Raw genomic sequence first — 6,776 nt, 5'->3', positions numbered from 1 at the left:
GCCTCACATTTACTGCTCAACTGATCCTCCTGCCTCTCTCTCCTGAACACTGAGATTACAGATGTGTACCACTGTCCTGGTTAGATTTCTGACAACTTGGCAAAAACTACAGTCATCTGAGATGAGGGAGCCTCAATGGAGAAAATATCCCCATCAGACTATCCTGGAGGGCAGCCTGTGGGGCACTCTTTTCACTGGTGATTGATGTGGGATTAAAGCTGTATACCTACCACACCTGGTCCAGCATTCCCCTCCCCTCCCTTCCCCTCCCCTGCTAACTTCACCTATTCCATACGTGTATGGGTATTTTCCTTGCATGTATATCTGCAAACCACATGCATTCCTGGTGCCCATCGAGGCCAGAAAACAGTTTCAGGTCTCCTGGAATTAGAATTACAGACAGTTGTAAATTTTTATGTTGGGTGCTGGGAATTAAACCCTGGTGAGTGCTCTGAACTGTTGAATCATCTTTCCAGCCCTGGCTTTCTCTCTTTCTGAGACAGCCTTATTCTACATATAGTCCAGATATAACCATAACTCATGATGTAGCTTGCATGAGTTAGCCTTGAACTCATAGCAACCCTCCTGCTTCAGCTTCTCAAATGCTGGGATGATAAGTATGCACCATGTGGTGTGCTCGGCTTGCACTCATATCTAACTTCATATTTAGCTGAGCATGGTGGAATACATCTCTAATCTCAAAACTTGGGAGGCAAAGGCAAAAGGAATTCAAGGTCAGCCTGTGTTATATTGTTACAGTAGCGTTGGACAACCATTCAATGAGAAAAATTAATTTCTTCTCATGGAGAAAATGAAGTCTCTAGCCTGGGTGGAGATCCCACATCCAGTTGGGCTGGCCCATTGCCTGGCTAAGAGACAACCTCTTGGGAAGATGGATTCTCCATGCTAAAGGGATGGCAAGAATATTTATTCCTTTCTAAGATAATACATTTTTGATCAGGCATCTTGCGGGGCCACTTCACTTCTACACTAGTCTCAGAGGAACGGAGAGGAAGAATGTCGTCAGGTCTTAAGGCTGAGCTGGAGTTCCTAGCATCCATCTTCCACAAGGACCACGAGCGGCTGCGCATCCTGAGCTGGCACCTGGATGAGCTACAGTGTCAGGTCCTGGTGCCGGAGGCACCTGAGGGCAGTTCGCCCTCACCATCACCGCTCACCCTTCACTGCACCATCACCGAGTCCTACCCATCTTCACCGGTGATGTGGTTCGTGGACTCTGACAATCCAGATCTCACATTGATCCTAGAACGCCTGGAAGATTCGAAGTCAGACAGTTCGCTTAGTCAGCAGCTCAAGTGGCTGATCTGTGAACTCTGCAGCTTATATAACCTGCCTGAGCACCTGGATGTGGAGATGCTGGACCAGCCGGTCCCCATCGCTCAGAAGGCCACCATCAAAGATGGGTCTTCAGAAGAAGATGAAGATGCAGCTTACGGACTGGAGGACTCGGATTATTATGAAATGAAAGAAGAAGAGACGAGTAGTGAGAAAACGTCAGAGAATGAAGGGCTTGAGAAAGAGGATTTGGAAATATTAGAGAATATCCAGAAGAACCTAAGGCAAGAGCGTGCGAGTGGTGCCACGTCTGGCTCGGTGTGTGCTTCAGATAGACTTAAGAAAGAACTCAGAGAAATATACAGATCGCAGAGTTACAAGTCAGGGACTTTTTCTGTGGAACTGATAAATGACAGCTTATATGACTGGCACGTTAAATTGAGGAATGTTGACCCTGATAGTCGCTTGCACAGAGACCTTCAGCGCTTGAAAGAAGAAGAAGGCATAGACTATATTTTGCTTAACTTCTCTTTCAAAGATAACTTTCCGTTTGATCCTCCATTTGTTCGCGTCGTGTTGCCTGTACTCTCTGATGACTATGTCTTGGATGGGGGGGGCGTTGTGTATGGAACTGCTTACCCAACAGGGCTGGAGCAGCGCCTACTCCATCGAATCGGTCATCTTGCAGATCAATGCCACCTTAGTCAAAGGCAAGGCCAGGGTGCGCTTTGCAGTAGATAATCACTATAGTGAACAAGTGGCCAGACGGGTCTATAAATCCATGGTGCTGAAGCATGAGAAATCAGGCTGGTCCACTCCTCCACAGAAAGATGGGTAAAGAGCAGAGCATCAGGTATTTGGTATTTGTAGCAGTAGTGAGAAAGTTACTAGCTAATTGGTGCTTTAGTGGATAATCTCTCAACTGACCACCAGTAGAAGTGTCAGCCTTTCCATTTTGCTTACTGTGGGGGTCTTGGGCTGAACTGTGAGCCTTAATGTGTTTTTTCCTGAGAAATAATCATAACTCCATTTCAGTCTTCCATGTTCCTTGATGAAGTGAAATGTGTGAAGTAGGCCAGTCAGCTGTGACTTTAGATAAGGCTAGTTATTGGGCTACTGGGGGGGGGGGGATAATGAGTATATTTAAACATTTGTTCCATTTAGTACTAATAAAAGTTTTTCCAGTGTCCAATACTGTTTTAGAAAAAATAAAAAAAATAAAATAAAAAAAGAATAAAAAAAAATACATTTTTTTCTTTCCAGAATTCCTGCCCTTGTGTAGTTGCTATGGTGTCACCTGTTAGGCCTGTCCATCTTTTTAAATCCTGACTCAGACAGGTACAACTTTATCTTTAAACAGAAAACAAAACAAAAAAACAACAAAACCCAACCAACTCCTTTTTTCTGTCTTTCTTTTTTTTATCTGACAGACAGCAACTTTATTAAGTATACCCCTCCCCCCAAATATAAACACAACCCAGTAAAAAAACAAAACAAACCATAAAAACAGACAAATAAGCAACATAAATACAGAGGTGGCTAAAATAGGGAGGACAGAGAGCCAAGTGGACTCACATAGAGTGGGGGTGGCCATAAATACTGAAGGACTTTAACCTGGGAGCCCTAATGAGCTGGTGAGAAGCAAAGCTGGGGGCAGTGTCAGTAGCTAGATGGCTCTGGGGGGTGGGGGGGAACAGATGCTGCTTGTCTTGGCCCTGGCTGCCACTTGGCCCCACACCCCAGCTGTGAGCAACTTCACTTGGGTCCCTGGGCTTCTGATTCCTTGTCATCATCTTCATACATCTCCCCCTCCTCCTCCGCAGTGGCGTCCTGGTACTGCTGGTACTCGAACACCAGGTCATTCATGTTGCTCTCAGCCTCGGTGAACTCCATCTCATCCATGCCCTCATCCGTGGACCAGTGCAGGAAGGCCTTGCACCAGAACATGGCTGTGAACTGCTCGGAAATGCATTTGAACAGCTCCTGGATGACCGTGCTGTTGCCAATGAAGGTGGATGACATCTTGAGCCCACGGGTTGGGATGTCACACACGGCTACCTTGACGTTGTTGGGGATCCACTCCACGAAGTAGCTGCTGTTCTTACTCTGGAGGCCAGCATCTGCTCGTCCACCTCCTTCATAAACATGCGCCCACGGAAGACAGTGTCCACGGCCGTGGCGCGGGTCACAGGCAGCCATTATGTTCTTGGCATCGAACATCTGCTGTGTGTGCTCAGGCACTGTCAGGGCACCGTACTGCTGGCTGCCCCGGGCTGTAAGTGGGGCGAAGCCAGGCATGAAGAAGTGGAGACGTGGGAACAGCACCATGTTCACAGCCAGCTTGCAGAGGTCGGCATTGAGCTGACCAGGGAATCGAAGGGAGGTGGTGACTCTGCTCATGGTGACAGACACAAGGTGGTTGAGGTCCCCATAGGTGGGTGTGGCCAGCTTGAAGGTACAGAAGCAGATGTAGAGGGCTTCATTGTCGATGCAGTAGGTCTCATCCATGTTCTCCACTAGCTGGTGGATGGACAGGGTGGCGTTGTAGGGCTCCACCACAGTGTCCGACACTTTGGGTGAGGGCACCACACTGAAGGTGTTCATGATGCGGTCGGCATACTCCTAACGCACCTTGCTGATGAGCAGTGTGCCCATGCCCGAGCCTGTGCCCCCACCCAGTGAGTGTGTCAGCTGGAAGCCCTGCAGGCAGTCACAATTCTCACACTCTTTCCGCACGACATCTAGGACTGAGTCCACCAGNATAACTCCATTTCAGTCTTCCATGTTCCTTGATGAAGTGAAATGTGTGAAGTAGGCCAGTCAGCTGTGACTTTAGATAAGGCTAGTTATTGGGCTACTGGGGGGGGGGGGATAATGAGTATATTTAAACATTTGTTCCATTTAGTACTAATAAAAGTTTTTCCAGTGTCCAATACTGTTTTAGAAAAAATAAAAAAAATAAAATAAAAAAAGAATAAAAAAAAATACATTTTTTTCTTTCCAGAATTCCTGCCCTTGTGTAGTTGCTATGGTGTCACCTGTTAGGCCTGTCCATCTTTTTAAATCCTGACTCAGACAGGTACAACTTTATCTTTAAACAGAAAACAAAACAAAAAAACAACAAAACCCAACCAACTCCTTTTTTCTGTCTTTCTTTTTTTTATCTGACAGACAGCAACTTTATTAAGTATACCCCTCCCCCCAAATATAAACACAACCCAGTAAAAAAACAAAACAAACCATAAAAACAGACAAATAAGCAACATAAATACAGAGGTGGCTAAAATAGGGAGGACAGAGAGCCAAGTGGACTCACATAGAGTGGGGGTGGCCATAAATACTGAAGGACTTTAACCTGGGAGCCCTAATGAGCTGGTGAGAAGCAAAGCTGGGGGCAGTGTCAGTAGCTAGATGGCTCTGGGGGGTGGGGGGGAACAGATGCTGCTTGTCTTGGCCCTGGCTGCCACTTGGCCCCACACCCCAGCTGTGAGCAACTTCACTTGGGTCCCTGGGCTTCTGATTCCTTGTCATCATCTTCATACATCTCCCCCTCCTCCTCCGCAGTGGCGTCCTGGTACTGCTGGTACTCGAACACCAGGTCATTCATGTTGCTCTCAGCCTCGGTGAACTCCATCTCATCCATGCCCTCATCCGTGGACCAGTGCAGGAAGGCCTTGCACCAGAACATGGCTGTGAACTGCTCGGAAATGCATTTGAACAGCTCCTGGATGACCGTGCTGTTGCCAATGAAGGTGGATGACATCTTGAGCCCACGGGTTGGGATGTCACACACGGCTACCTTGACGTTGTTGGGGATCCACTCCACGAAGTAGCTGCTGTTCTTACTCTGGAGGCCAGCATCTGCTCGTCCACCTCCTTCATAAACATGCGCCCACGGAAGACAGTGTCCACGGCCGTGGCGCGGGTCACAGGCAGCCATTATGTTCTTGGCATCGAACATCTGCTGTGTGTGCTCAGGCACTGTCAGGGCACCGTACTGCTGGCTGCCCCGGGCTGTAAGTGGGGCGAAGCCAGGCATGAAGAAGTGGAGACGTGGGAACAGCACCATGTTCACAGCCAGCTTGCAGAGGTCGGCATTGAGCTGACCAGGGAATCGAAGGGAGGTGGTGACTCTGCTCATGGTGACAGACACAAGGTGGTTGAGGTCCCCATAGGTGGGTGTGGCCAGCTTGAAGGTACAGAAGCAGATGTAGAGGGCTTCATTGTCGATGCAGTAGGTCTCATCCATGTTCTCCACTAGCTGGTGGATGGACAGGGTGGCGTTGTAGGGCTCCACCACAGTGTCCGACACTTTGGGTGAGGGCACCACACTGAAGGTGTTCATGATGCGGTCGGCATACTCCTAACGCACCTTGCTGATGAGCAGTGTGCCCATGCCCGAGCCTGTGCCCCCACCCAGTGAGTGTGTCAGCTGGAAGCCCTGCAGGCAGTCACAATTCTCACACTCTTTCCGCACGACATCTAGGACTGAGTCCACCAGCTCTGCGCCCTCAGTATAGTGCCTATAGTGCCCTTTGGCCCAGTTGTTGCCAGCACCACTCTGACCAAAGATAAAGTTGTCGGGCCTGAATAGGTGTCCAAAGGCGCCAGACTGAACACTGTCCATGGTTCCAGGTTCCAAGTACACCAGAATGGCCCTGGGCACATACTTGTGAGAGGAGGTCTCATTGTAGTACACGCTGATGCGCTCCAGCTGCAGGTCTGAGTCCCCTACATAGTTGCTGCTGGGGTCTATGCCGTGCTCATCGCTGATAACCTCCCAGAACTTGGCCCCTATCTGGTTGCCGCACTGGCCGGCCTGGATGTGCACGATCTCCCTCGTTCTGACTTCATGATCTCCCTCGTTCTGACTTCACACGGCTAGAGACGACAAGGCAGGTGGACAGCAGGCTGAGGAACAACTCCTTTTTTCTTATTTCAACTTCTTGCCAAAACTTGGGCATCCTGTTTCAGACATCCCGGGTCTTCTCCATGTTTTTCTAAGTTATTTATCCCACCTTCTCCCATGTCACTGCTTACACATGGTGTGGCTTTCTCTCTTCATTTCCTCCATCTTCCTTTTCTCAGAAGTGCCTGGGTTGATTTTTACTGAATCCATTCTCAAACTCTTCTACCAGCGAGGCTGAGATATCCAGAGGAGCCTCTGATTTCTCTGGTAACTATTTATTACCTTAGGGNTTTACTGCTGTGAAGAGANAATGGAACCATTCCTCTTATAAAGGAATGCATTTAATTGGGACTGGCTTACAGTTTTAGAGTTCAGTCTACTATCTCTACACTGGGAAGCATGGCAGTGTGCAGGTAGACACGGTGCTGGAGGAGCTGAGAGTTCTACATCCTGATCCACAGGCAGCAGAAGGAGAGACTGTACCACACTGGGTGTAGCTTGAGGATAGGAGACCTCAAAGTCCAACCACACAGTGACACACTTCCTCCAACCAGACCACACCTTCTAATAG

At 48.6% G+C, this 6,776-nt stretch overlaps 3 pseudogenes across 1 annotated transcript; 1 reads left to right on the top strand and 2 right to left on the bottom strand.

The window, feature by feature from the left end:
* The first annotated feature begins 1,017 nt into the window (after positions 1-1,017).
* Positions 1,018-2,134, top strand: LOC110296868 (annotated as a pseudogene).
* A 917-nt stretch (positions 2,135-3,051) lies between these two features.
* On the bottom strand, positions 3,052-4,059 carry LOC115031325 (annotated as a pseudogene).
* A 715-nt stretch (positions 4,060-4,774) lies between these two features.
* On the bottom strand, positions 4,775-6,133 carry LOC110296128 (annotated as a pseudogene). The gene has a single exon (XR_003836946.1). The product of XR_003836946.1 is annotated as a tubulin beta-3 chain pseudogene (transcript).
* Between the last annotated feature and the right edge of the window lie 643 nt (positions 6,134-6,776).

This window comes from Mus caroli, chromosome 6 (assembly GCF_900094665.2).
Source record: "Mus caroli chromosome 6, CAROLI_EIJ_v1.1, whole genome shotgun sequence".
In the NCBI taxonomy this organism is placed as follows: Eukaryota; Metazoa; Chordata; class Mammalia; order Rodentia; family Muridae; genus Mus; species Mus caroli.
This window is presented reverse-complemented; position numbering and strand designations above follow the sequence as displayed.